At 40.2% G+C, this 14,422-nt stretch overlaps 1 long non-coding RNA gene across 1 annotated transcript; it reads left to right on the plus strand.

Annotated features, from left to right (window-relative positions):
* The first annotated feature begins 715 nt into the window (after window positions 1–715).
* LOC132368470 (uncharacterized) lies at window positions 716–4,900 on the plus strand. Its single transcript, XR_009504092.1, has 3 exons — window positions 716–804; window positions 4,315–4,359; window positions 4,863–4,900. It is a non-coding gene; the product is annotated as an uncharacterized LOC132368470 (long non-coding RNA).
* The last annotated feature ends 9,522 nt before the right edge of the window (window positions 4,901–14,422 follow it).

Genomic DNA, 14,422 nt, shown 5'->3' on the forward strand with positions numbered 1-14,422 from the left:
TCGTAAAGGCAGGTTGCTTAATTAGGTCTTTAATTTCAGTCACAGGGACCTCTGAGAAGAATAAACGCCTTAACTTACTTAAAATTCAACAAACTTTTTTTGAGTGTCTTCTCTCTGTCAGCTACTAGAGATGCATGCAGAGGTGCACCAGATTTGGCCCATGCTTGCCAGAGGCGTACTATGCATGTAACGATACTAATAATCTGATTAAGGATAATATCAATACTACCAGTTGAATTCTTCCCACAAGCCTGGCTCTGTACTGAGCCTTTCATGCACATTTTCATATAGAAACCCGTGAGCAACAATTTCATACAAAAAGAAAAAAGTTGAGGCTCAAAGAGGCTAAATGAATTTCCCAAGGTGTTTCAACACGTAGATTTCATTAACTTTCAGGTATGGAAAAGCCAACAGATCAGGAAATGACTGTAATTAAAAAAAAAGAGCTTGTTACAGTTACCGAGAGGAGGAGATGCCACACCACGCTGATGATGCCACGCCACGGAAGGCCACACAGAGAAGCACCAGGCTCGGTCAGGAGGCAGAAAGAGCAGGAGGAAGACATGCGCAGAGCCTTTATTCTCCTTCCGGGACAAGGAATGGGCGAGGCTGGGTAAACAGGCTTAGGATTGGCTAGTTTGAACAATTTCAGCTGGCTCTAGGGTGTAAGGGCCGCCCCTAGCTGCCTGGTAGGGGTGATTAAGGCAGGCGGAGAGTGGCCTGGTGTGTAGGAGTCCCATATGGAGGCTGTTGAGGATACAGGCTCTGGATTGGTCGGTTTGCAGGGAAAAGGTGAACTTCCAGGTGAGTCCTTTAATATTTCTAGAAATAGGCTAAGCCTGGGAGAGGCTTAAGCCTCTCCAGGGGTCTCAGATGTTAGAACATCAGAAACACATGGTAACACTCAAGGTCACAAAGCTAGTAACACAGAAGCATAATTTGAACCCTGGCTACGGCACTATCAGTCCCTTAATGACTCTGCTATACTTTGTCAGAGGAAGGACATGATATTGCTTCATCTCTTGCATTTTCTGTCCAGTTTACTCCACTTAGCAGTTGATAAAAGAAATTTTCACATATTGAGGTATGGGGAAATCATTCCGGCTTATACATGAGTTAACTTGAATTTTATGCTAATGAAAACAGCCTGTTTGTGGTCTATCGAACATTGGAGATCTGCTTTAATTATTAAAGGGCACACTGACCAGAAGTAAAGAATATCGTGTTAAAAATAAAGATTAAATGCCTCCCTTCCTGGGACGCCAGTGCTGGTCCTCCTTCAATGATAAGACTCCCTTCCCAGGTGCCAAGGCCATACTGACTCGCTGTGTACGTGCTGACCTGTTGTGTTTTTTCTGAAACCTTGAAGGAATATATCCCTGACTCGTTTGATGCTGTTCTTTGTTCTGACAAGACATAAAACTGTGCTGAAAACCATGCTTCTCTGGATCAGTTTCTCAGAGTAATCTGGGAAGCTAGCTTCTGGGCTATAGTCCTCAGTTTGACTCCAATAAAAATCTTCTCTATTCCTATTTTAGATTGTTTATTACTTTCATCGACACAGTAATACAGAAAGGATACTAATTTTCTGTTCATACCTATGATAAGAAGCAGAATCTGGTTCTTTAGAGTTAAATCTTACTGCATCTACCAACTAGCTTTTTTTAACCTTAGGTAAGTTACAAATTTCACTGAGCTTTAGTCTTCTTACCTGCAAAGAGGGAGTAATAATGCTTACCCTGAAGAGTTATTTTAAAGATTAGAACATGTATTAGCACAGTTTTTGGAGCACAGCAAGTGCTTAATAAGCACTATTTAAGAATTACCCAGGAAAGTTCCCTGTCTGTGGAATTCTTGTGGGCACAGAAACATTAGCAGACACTTAAATACTTTTTAATGAGTATAATGATAATAATGTTTAGACAGAAAGTACTGTTATGGACTAAATGTGTGTTCCCCCCCCCCAAAATTTATATGTTGAAGCCCTGATGCCAGTGTGAAGGTATCTGGAAATGAGGATTTTAGGGGATAATTAGGGTTAGATTAGGCCATGAGAATGGGGCCTTTATGATGGGAGTGATGCCTTTATAAAAAGAAGAGACACTAGACCTACCCCCTTTGCACAGCCTCCATGAGGTCCTAACAAGAACACAGCCAGCTGCAAACCAGAGACACGGTCTCCCCCAGTCCCACCACAGCATTCTGTTACAGCAGCCTGAACTGAGTCAAGTACTCAGATGCTTCTAGGTAAAAAGATTCCTCTTACTAGATTATATAGAATCATAAAAGCATAGCAATCTGGACAAAGTTCTAGAGAATTTCTACAATTCTGTAATCAGTCTTAAAGGGATTAAAAGGCTTTTTTTCCCCCCAAATCCCCCCCCTTTTGAGTGGCAGCCAATATAATAACGGGGGTCTCTGGATTCAGTTCCCAGTACAGGCTCTTTCCTTCAACCTTGCTAAGGTTGGCTTTGGATAAACATGAAATGGCATCCACATGTGAAAGTATGACTTGAGGTATGAAAAAAATACCAGTTCTCCTTATATAACTGTCCGTACTCATCACTTGGGATTGGGGACTCACTCTCCTGGGTTTAAGGTCACTCCTTATTGTCCTTGTTAAAGAGCGCACAGTTAATCTGAGAGGTAACACCACGCGCAAAACTGATCAGAGAGTTAAACAAGTTGTGAGTCCTCAGCCAGATGGCTGTGGTTTATTGTTCACCCTAACACGCACCCCTAACAACCCCACAGCCATAGGTGATTAGTCATCTGACCAATCCATCAGGATTGGTGGTCTGAACAGCTGAGTAAGTGGTGGGGGGTCAGGCTGGGAATTTGGGGGCATCAGGAAAAATGAATACCAGCCCCTATATGAGTTTTACCTCCAAAATATATGCCTGGATGGTTCTTTAATTGTATCCTGAAGAAGAGTAGTTTTTAAATGAACTAGTTGGTGGATCATCCTGGACTGGAAATAAAAGGGGGTACAGAGAAGAGCAGCAGGACTGAGAATACAGGACCCAGGAGGTGGTGTTTGATGAGGGGGTCTCATCCCTTTCTGCCACCCAAGAGCCACCCAAGATTCTCCACATAATAAGAGCTGCAGTGCCCATTCCAGGCAGGGGAATTCTGCTGGGACCTTCAGGTGCCAAACAGGGAAGGAAGTGCTAGGTCAGGCCCTGAGATGAGAGCCCTGAGCATCAGAGCACAGGGAAAAGCTCTGCGTCCCACAGTTATGACAGATTCCCTGAGAGCATATCAGGCCCAAGGTGATTATTTTCCTGAAAAGAATCTTAGAGGTCATCTACTTACATGATTTTGATGAGTAGCCAGTGTGTGAAAAAAGATGGTTTCGAACATTGTTAAAAGATTTTTTTAAAGCTTTTCTGACCTTGCTTTCATACTTATTTCGCAACCTAGAGATGCAGTATGGTGCAGTGGTAAATGGCATGGATTTTGAAACTGAATAGATTTGTGTTAAAACCCCAGCTCTGCCACTGAGCAAGTTTCATTACAAATCCTGCAACCCCGGGCTCCTGATCTGTCAAATGTGAAAATAAAACTTACCTCATGTAATTGTTGCAAATGTTAAATAAGCTAATACAAGTATTTAGAGCCTACATCATTGAAAGTGCTGTTGTTGTCATGGTTATGATTGTTTTCTTCCTCATTATGTCAACTTGGTGGTGCTGGATCATTCTTTACCAACTAGGGTCCTTGGACTCTTTAATCAATAGAAATTGATAGGAGACCACAGGAGGAATTCAGGCAAGGCTTTATTGGGGCTTGTGCGGCAGCAGGAGGGAGCAAAAACAAGAAACTGGTGCCCTCATCCTTAAATGGGGTGAGGGTAGGCGGGCTGGTGGGTCGGGCTGGAGAGTGGCTTAGGTGGTCTGCCCACCTCCTTGGTGGTACTACGTGTGCAGAGTACCCTGCTTTTGCTCCCAGCACTTCAGAAGTGGCAGTTAGTTTGTGCCTTTTTGTATCTTGTTGTTCATAATTGCTACCCCCATCCCCCCGCCCATGCCTGTAGTTATAATATTTGTGTAGTTACTTTTAGTCCCTTCTAGTTTCTTTGTATTCTGTTGCTGGAGGAGACATCTGTCCAGGTGCAAGTGCAAGCACTCTGGGAAAGGGTTCCAGGTACCAGCCTATCTCAATTCTTGAAACATGGATGGACTGAACAGGATGACTTGTTCAGTCATCATTAACTGACTCCAATTATTATTCCTTAACTGAATCCAATTATTGATTTCATTACTACATCTTACTATTTTGTCTGAAGTGACCTCTTGTTTTGGTTTCATCTAGACGGAGTGTCCGTAAGTGACAGGGGCTAATCTTCATCCGAATGAGGTAATAAATCCATTTAAGCAGGCATTCTCTTGGCTCTTTCCCTGTCTACATTCTCAATTCTTTGTACTTTGTCTTCAGAGGGACGTTTGTAAGCACAGTGAGAAGATCGGTAGTTAAAATAAAGGTTCATTTAACCTTAATATACAATTTGTGTGAGGTGATTAAAGAAAACTATGGATCTACTGTAACAGGAAACGAAATGGAACCAGTTGCATTTTTCTTCCTGAAATGACAGCAAAGCAGGTAACACTGGTGTGATAAAACTAAGTCTAAGATTAGGTGTTTACTTTATGTATTTAAAGCCAATGAAACAAGATTTTTCTTCTTTTTAAGCCCTCTATTAGGTTACCTTCCTGATCGTCTGTAAAATCCAAGTTGTCAGCTCTTCTTGTCACAAGGAACCCTCTGGCTCCAACACTACAAAAACACCTTTTTCATTGCTTTATCAGTAAGCTGTGTGTGATGGAGGTCAATTTCTGTGTAATCTCTGTGTTCCTTCCCAGATTATCTTTCTCTTCAAAGAACCCAGTGGGAAAAGGCATGTTTTATACAATATTGGCTAATTTGCATTCTTAGAAAAAAGTGAAGCTGCAAATGTTTGCTGATCCTCCTGAAGTTAGTGTTGATGAGTCAGGAGCTAATCTCAATGAACCCCAGGTAAGCACTACTAAGCTGAATGCCAAGATTAGTTCCTTAGTTCCAGGGAATGCCTGGTACCTCTTATTTTAAGGGGTTTGGGATGAATAAGGTTGGGAGTAGAATAAACAGGGGCTTTATAACCAGGTAGCCATGAGATAATATCCTGTCAAGATCTGTGATATGTGTATGATTTGGGGGCTTGTTATGAAATTTCTCTGGGCTAAAATACTTTCATGTGAAAAATGTAAATAATAGGATCTCTGTAGTGGACCTCTGCTGTTTCTGCTTATTTAGGGTTGCCAGACTTAGCAAATAAAAGTAGAGGACATCCATTTAAATTTGAATCTCAAGGAAACATGAATAATTTCTTAGTGTAAGAATGTCTCAAATATGGCATGGGACTTATTTATACTAAAATTTATGCAACATTTGGGACATACCTATACTAAAAACATTCGTTGTTTGTCTGAAATTCAAATTTAAATGAGAATCCTGTCATTTTATCCAGCAACCCTATGCTTCGCCCATCCCCCTATTCTCTGAGAATTCCTGATTTTCCCTGGGAAACTACCCAACCCTCAAAGTAAGCCCATGTGTTTCTGGTAGAGAGTTTCTTGCCTCAGCACTAAACAGGCAATAGAACACAGGTCTGGCTAATCAGGCACTAAAGTCTCCTTGTCACTGTTTCTTGCTCAAAGTTGGTCATGTGACCCAAAGAGGTCCAGCTGGACTCAATCCCGGGACACAATGAAGTAACTCCGAAAGATGAATTTGGTTTCTCTTGGGGCTGATGAGATACAGATAAGAGCCAGAAGCTGCTGGCAGCCGTTTTGCTAATATGATTTGAGATTGCTGGACAAGTGAGCCAAGATGACACTGCTTAGACTTCAGAGTTGGAGAGTATTAATGCATTTTGATGATATTATATGAGCCCCTGGATTCGCTTGTGACTGCATCCAGGCTGCCCCTGAATTTGTGGTTATATAAGCCTGTTTTATAAACCATTTTTTTTGCTCAAGCCATGTTGAGTTGTATTTCTGTCACTTGTAAGTTCTGAAAAATATAGAGCATCATCAAATTTTGTGACTATGAAATGAAAAACAAGGTAAAGAACTGAACAGGAGATCACATGTAATAAGATGTTTAACAGATTGCCACCCTCCCCCCATACACACTTCCTGTTCTAACACAAATAGTGATACATGTATGAGAATAGATGGAGTAATTCAAATGTATCCTCCAAATCAGAAAGGAACAACTTAGAAAAATATATCTTAATAACTGTGGGGTCAGGCACATGTGTTCTTCGTAAAGGAGAGCGTTATTTTTTTCACTTTCTGTAAACACTAGATATAGCGGCTCCTCTTCAAATACGTGAAAAGCAAATGCAAATGAAAATTTTCCTATTGATAAATAAGGCTCATAATGCTAAAATATGAGGAACTTTAATCTTCTTGAACCCATGCAACATTGCTGTGATTACCAGTTGGCTGAGATATTTGCTTTGCTAAAAGTTTATAGGGAAGCTGATTATTTGCAAGGTTATACTAACCCAGAAAGCACTGAGGAAGCAAGATGATCTTTAATTCTGCGTATTGAGATGAGAAAAACATGTTTCTGTTTGAGTCTGTGTTCCAGTGTAGTTGAGTGTTTCTACTGGGAAACCCAGTGAAAATACATCCAATAAAGAGAGTCTAGTGATCTGGTTTTGTAACCGAGCAGGACCTATGAGACCTACCCAGAATAGATCCCCACCCATGTCCTCTGCCTGCCTTCTGTCTGTAGAAAAACTTTAGTCAAAGAATAAATTTAATCAGAGAAGTGAGAAAATGCAGAAAGAAAGGAAAACAGTCAAGGAAGACAAAATAATAATACTCTAGCCATTAAACAAAGCCAAGGACCTTTAGTTCCTCCTCAAGGGCTATAGATAATATTCTGAGCCACGACCTTTGAGCTGTTTTGCAGATACCGAAACCCCCAGCAGGTGGGAGAAGTTAACTGTACGTGGCCCACAAGCACGCAGACCCCAGACCGGCTGGAAGCAGAAGGTTGATGATGCTGACTCCCAATTACCTCACCTCCAACCAATCAGAAGAGTGTCCACGAGCTGATCAGGCCCTGCTCCTTGAACACTCTAAGTCTCCTCACTACCCCCTTCAGGGTGGACACACAATTCTGAGGGCATTAGCCTGCTGTGGCCCCCTTTGCCTGGCAAAGCAATAAAGCTATTCTTTTCTACTTCACCCAAAACTCTGCCTCCGCATTTCTATTCAGCACCAGTGAACAGAGGCCGAAGTGTCAGCAACAGTTTTAGGGTGAGATGCTTAAATATTTCACAAGTCATAAGGCTAACCACAATATATTCTAATGGATTATAACATCATTCTGGCTTCTTTAATTATGGTAGTGTTTGTTTGTTTACATTTTACAATCATGTAACACAAACAGTGGTTTATACTGAAGGCTTTGGAGTTTGATGAAGTTGGCTTAAAATGTAGGTTCTGACACCTGTTAGCTTTATGGGTGCAAACAATTACTCCAATCACTCTGATACTTTGTAATATCATCTGTAAAACAGGTTGCAGTGAAAATTAGAGATAATCTGTGATGGATATCTAGCAAAATATCTGGAACAAGGTCAATAACACTCACAAAATGGTGAGCTCCAGAGATTGCTGAATCATGGCTATGCTGAGCTTCTATAGGTTAGTCTCTGAGGAGATGGTTGCCAGATCCATAAACTGGCAATTTTTCTTCTGTTCTCCTCAAATCCCCTGATGTTAGAACATGTTCCCACACACAGTTTCTTCTAGCTACACTTGAAATAACTGTTGGTAAATAATCCCAGATGGAGAAATTTATAATGCTCCTTATAATTCCAAAACTCAACCTAGGAAAACATAAAGTGCAATGGGATTTCAATAACACAATTAATAAAGCACAGCACATCTCAAAGATTAAAAAAAAAAGTCTACAAAAAAATAATAATTCCAAAACTCTTCCCCCATCCCAGTTACTTTCTGGAATTTTACCATGATCTCCTCCATTTCTTTCAGTCACCATGAAGTTGGCATTTTAGCTTCTAGTGAGATATTCTCTTTTGTCCCTTTGATCCATGCCTATCCCTTGTACACATTTAATCAGACACTTATAGGTCTAAATTCTTTACTAGAACACAAAGAGGTGATAAGAAGAGAGACTATCAGAGAAGACAACACTGCAATACTCAGTTCAAGAGAATATGGCAGATCATTGATTAGCAAAGAGTGAAGAACACAATTTGCAACTAGGGCTGGAACCAAGGTGAGGCCAGTGAAACTCCTAGGGTGCAAAATTTAAGAAGGTGTTCACTCAGAGAGTCGTGTAAATACAGTGTCAGCTCTGAGAGTGTCTCCTGAATTTCACCCTGGTCCTGGCCCTGAACTGTGACAGTATCGTCACATTTGGCTATAAACGTATAATAGCATTTGAAGCTTGGAAAAAATATCAGCTTTAACTTGTCGTGAACTGTACTATAAGTCAGTGCTAAACTGTGTACACCATACACAAATATATTTCAGTAACAAACTATTTTATAATTAATCAACACCATGTAGGACATGCCTTTATTATCTTTGGTTCCAGGAACCACTGTGGTTCAGTACAATAGAAAGAAAATCATAGGTATGGTGAAGGAGTGGTTTTCAAAGAGGCATAAGCATAAAATGTTTTCTAACTTGCTTTAGTTGTCAAGTATAGCCTCAATTATTTTTCTGAGATATTCAGAACATAAAAGATACCTGGTGTTTTCTCTCCTGTGTGAATTAATTTTTATAAATTGGCACATTTGAGAAATCCAACTTTGTGAACGCATTTGGAAAGAGAAAGAAATGTGAGAGAGGATTTTAAGGCAGCTCTGATAGCTTCCTAGCCCAGCAGAGAGAAAAAGATATTAGTCCAAAATAAGTTTAAAAATCAAGAAGTTGATTAGCGGCACTTCAAGTTTTCAAGCCTAGGACTAATTATTTGGCCAACATTTTCCCCTAAGATTAAGGCTCAGCTATTTTGCTCAGGATTCAAGGGAAATGTATACTGATTGTTAGTTTCACAGAGCGCTCTGTAAATCCCCATCGTTGCTACTTTCAAGCAGCTTATATTCTTATGCTCAATGTGCACTGTCCCTATAAAACTCCATCAGGCTAATCTTTGTTTTCAGGTTTTCAGAAACCCAACTAATGTACATTTTTTGGCAGCTCACACCTGTGTCTGAAGGCTGGCAGCTGCCACATACTTGTCTGTGGGTAAGGTTTGGGATGGGGGTCAGGTAGTATAATCTCTGCAAGAGAGAGACCTGTCTGGTGTTTTCTGTCACCTTTGCTTTTTGTCTGCCCTTTTCCTTCCTTCTCTTACTGCATGTTTGGTCCTTTTTGTTTGGAAGAAAGTTCATATGCTGCTGGGCAAATGCTGAGTGATCTATAGCTGGAAGGGACAGGCGGGGGTTGGATGAAGTCTTAAGTTCGAGCTAGACCTTTTCCACTTGTCACTTGTCACCAAATTCAGACTTCCTAACTGCTAGAGAAGACAGAAAGAAGCTCTCATAGTCATGTAGATGATTTACTTTAAATGATATTAACTCTCCTTCTTGCTGATTACTAGATAGAACCAAAAAGCACAGACAGTGGTGAGAAAAGCCAAAGCTCTCTGCTCCAACCAAAACGGATTAAATGTTCTTTCAGTGAAAACTCTTCAGTTTGCCAACTTTGAAAAATGCTCCCCCCACAAAAGAAGTGGTGGGTTCCGATCCCTGTGTTTTGGAGAATGCCCCTAAGCATTTCCAGGTCTTTAAAGTCATTAAATTTGTCCCAATACATATCAGATGTTGGAGGCTATCTGGTATAAAAGAAAAAGCATTAGACTTGGGTCAGAATTTTATACCCAAGTTTTGACACTCTTACTCTTTAAAAGACATTGGAAAAGTATTTTTCCTTTTATGAGTCTCAGTTGCCTTATCCTTAAATACAGAACTTTAACTTAAATCTATTTCAGCTCAAACAGTCCATGAATCCATGTTGTTCTATGTTCAGTGCTATGGGTATACAAAAGAAGTATAAATCACAGTCATGACTCAAGGAACCTACAGTCTAGTTGGAGATATAAGGCTAGTCACATAAAGTAATAGCAAGCATTATAGAACAGACTGTATTTTAGTCATGAATTGGGTAGAACAGATCATGAGTGTCAACATATTTCAGAAGAGGGAGAGATCAGGGTGGACTCAAAGGATAAAGAAAATCTTCCTAGAGAGGGTCAGACTTTTGTTGGGCCTTTAAGGTAGGTAGTTCCATCATTTAGGTAGATGAAAGGGCAAAGATAATGGGTAACAGTAATTCAATTAATGGGGACTACATGACCAGGAGCCCAGATTTGAGAGTGAGCATGGTAAGGTCAAACAAGCAAACAGCTCAATATATCATTATTCTCGAAAGGTAGAAATTTGTTCATTTTTAACCCCTATTTCCAACTTACATAACACCTATTTCCAGCTTTCTAACTGGTTTGGATAAGAAGCAAACTCAGGGCCTGGAGTATAATCAACAAAGCTATCCATATACATGTGTGTGTTATTCACTTCTTAGGAGAACTTCCCTACATTATAGCTCATCCTCCCTTGCTTCATCTCTGATTCTTTTCCACCTAGATTCCTCAGAAACTTTTCTAATAATTTTTATTTTTAGAACTAAAGAGTTTATTCCATTCTCTGAGACTTCCCCAAGTTTCAGATAAAAGAAAAACTATAGAAAAGTCTAAAGAACAGATCATCTTCTCATTCTTGTATTATGGTGCATAGTCACTGCATCTTGATTTACTACCTAATCCCACAATATCTCATCTTCAATCAGTCCCCTGCATGTTGAAGTTCCCTAGGTTATGCCCCTGATACCCTGTCCTTCAGGACCATAGAGAAACTCAAAACTTGTGTTTCTATGACTATTTGGAAGTACTAATACTAATGTGCTTTAGCTGTGGATGTATACCTGCTTTCCCAAGTCATGGAGTAACAACTGGCTCATTCATTTTCATGATCCAGCCACATGGAATGATATGGCTTGCTTTATTCCTCTTTTTACCTATTTGTAGTTTCTCAAAACTGTTCTTCCTACCTAGTGGGAAAGAAGGAAAATTGCTCAGATCGCAGAATTCTGTATTAGAAATAGATGGGTGGCAGGAAAGTGCAGTGTCTCATATCTGGGTATCAGAGAAGCCAAGGCATGCATTTAGGTTTCCTCCAAAGTATGTAAAAATGTATCTAAGGGCCTTTTTTGATCCAAGACTAAGGGAGGAGAAAACTTTCCAAGATCTGCCTCATTTAACTCTGAGAAAACACCTCCTGATGGATGTGGTCCTGTCGCGCATATTCCATCTGGTGTTCATTAATTACTAAGAACATTAATGATGATTCAAAAGCCATTTTGCAAAACAATAAAGTGGAAGTTGCTCAGAATATTTAATACTCTACACACTCATTTTATCCCACCAATCTGAACAGGTGGGTCTATTATGCTTTTTGCTATTCGTCTCATATGACTCTCACATTTTCAACTTTCACAACTTCATGCTAAGTGACTAAAAAGGTGCTTAATTAAATGTGTGCTTGATAATTAGAGAATTTTCACAAGCAAGTACAGATGGAGCAAACGTAATTGAATGAATAAACACAGCAATGCAAGCCACTGAGTTTTTATATAGTTGTGGGTTGTATGAGCAAGACATCAGGAGAGGATCTTAGTGGAAATCTAATAATGGAAGATTTGCCTCCCCCAAATTTAATTGTTTTGAACTCTAGATTCATATTCAGCTCAAGGAGGGAAAGATAAACATATTCCTAATATATGAGGCCAACAGTAGGGAGGCCATATGTCCCAGTTTGCCTGGGACAATCTCAGTTAACATCTTATAGACGATGCTATTGGTTTTCACCTATAACACCTTGGCGTCACATTCAAGTCCATGTCTAAGGTGTCCCAGTGTAGGCACCTGGGACTCTCCTCTATAAGGGCTTTCTCTTGGCTCAAAATAGAGGCGGGCCAGAGTGTATAGTTGTTTATGCTTCTGAGATTGAGCCTCAGACAATGAAAGATGGAAGATGAAGAATAAACACTTTTTACCTTGGGGGATAACTCTGAGGTATATTCTAAAGTGATTTTTCAGAGCTTCTCAGAGGGATTGGGCCCCTGATGACTATAATGGTAATTGGCTTGATGTGTATCTATTACTGGCCTCCCTCCTGTCCTTGTCTTAGTTCCTCTGTCCCACTGCTGCTCCCTGGAACCTCCCAAATAAGTGGCGTATTTTCAAATACTTGTCTCCAATTCTGCATCTGGTGGAAGAAACCCTGAGACATGCTTGCTGTCCTTGGGTAATTTTGAAAAGAGCCTTCTTTGTCTCAGGTTTCTCAGCTTATGTGTGGATAGATAGATGGCTGATAGACAGTCATCCTTGTCATTATATATCAGGATATATCATTGTTGGACTCAACTGCAGAAAATATTACCTTTATTTCAAGATTTAGTTTGGAGCCAACAGTTCTAAATAGTCCTTCACTTCCTCTTCTTGCAATCTTCTAGGAGACGGACAACTGGAGTATTCTAGTCACTCTAGAAGTGACTTCAGGGTTTTCAACTCATCTTTCTGTGTTTCCACAACATTCTATTTGTATATCTTTCACAGAACATAGCATATTAAATCACAATGACAATTGACATATCTGTCTCTTTCACTTGATTGTAAGCTCCTCCAGATCTAAGGACATTGGTTTATTTATCTTTCAATTTCCAGAGTGTAACAGGACCTGCGATGTTTAAGTGATATTCATTCAGTGAGTGAAAGAAGGAGTGAATTTCATGCATAAATTCTTGAGTCTATTCCCTTTGGAAATTAGGTCTGAATTTCTAGATTAGGGAAAGGATGTTCACCAGACAATGAAGCCTCATGTTCCTGCCAAAAGCCCAGCTACTTTTGCAGAAAAGAAGTTGCAGGAATAACCATGGTTCGTGTATTGTATAATCGCAAACTTTTTCTCTTAGTCTTAACTCATTAGGTCATGGATTAGCGCTTGAAGGAAAGGCAGCCTGTAAAATATATTGGGGCAAAATTCTACCTAGTAGGGTTTCTGTTTTGTATGGTAGCCAAAGAGCCTATCAGTTCCACTCTTGTGGAAATAAAATCATAGGTGCAAAGACGAGGCAATACATATGCCTATGGTGTGATCCCTGAAGAATTCTGCGACATTTCTGTAGTTTTCCATAGGACCTGCCTACCTCCCAGTCTTAGAAATACTGGAAGCCTGAAAAATTATCTGGATGAAGCACTGAAGTTCTTTGCTGCCCTTCATATCTCTGTATCTTTGAAAGAGCTGTGTTACCAAATGAAACATGTTTACACCTCCTGCTTGCAACCTTAAAAAAAAAACAAAGAAATTCAGATACAGATGTGGATAAATGGATTGAGTTCAAAGCGAGATATCATTGTGTCAGAACAAGTGAGGAACAGGAGCAGGAAGGTCATGTCCTAAAATATATTCTCTCAACCTCCTTGGCTGTCTGGTTTGACACCTGAGTGATGTGACCCTGAACTTTCAGTTTGTGTCATCTTGTATCTGTAGGTGTCTTGGTGCACTTGCTTTGTGGAATAATGACTGCTATCCCTAGTCTGATTTGGGGATATGCTCTAGCCTCCAGGATGCAGGGCATCTCTCAGATTTAAGATAGAGTAACTTACAAAGCAGCCACCAGGCAGCAGACTATCGAGCCAAGGCAGGTGAACACATCTGCAGCCCTCTCCTGGGACATGCAGAGAGTGACAATCCTCCAGGACTACTTGGGGCTTAATGCATCTATGATACAACTTTGTTACAACAACATAGCAGAAATTGTCCTATTTTGAAACTCAAATTGGTCAGATGTGAAATGGCCCCAGAAGTCATCTAAGCCAGGATTTGCCATGGTAAAGAGGAAAAAAAAAAAAATGACGACCATCAAAAGCTAAAAGTTATCACACAAAATTTGGAAGATGTCAACCCCCTAATTACGTACAGCATTCTAAAAAGCTTTCAAATAGTTTGTTATGTCCTTGCACTCATAATGCAATAAATCTATTGGGTGGGATGGAAAAAGAGAACACTGAGACACGGAACATAAGCCACTCAGCTAGTTATTGGCTGAGTCAGTCCATGAGTTCTTTACTATCACAGGATTCTTACAGCACATCAGCAGATGTGCCCAGTGTAGGTCTCTCCCACTCCCTCCAGAGAACCACACTTCCTTAATCTACTTTCCTTAGGATATAGGAATGGACACATGTTCTAAGTCTGGCCAATTTTTATATACCTTCTAACTGAACAAGTATTTGGTCCAAGAGATAGACATTCCTTTTTTGTTTCTTGACT

This window comes from Balaenoptera ricei, chromosome 7, assembly GCF_028023285.1.
Source record: "Balaenoptera ricei isolate mBalRic1 chromosome 7, mBalRic1.hap2, whole genome shotgun sequence".
Classification (NCBI taxonomy): Eukaryota; Metazoa; Chordata; class Mammalia; order Artiodactyla; family Balaenopteridae; genus Balaenoptera; species Balaenoptera ricei.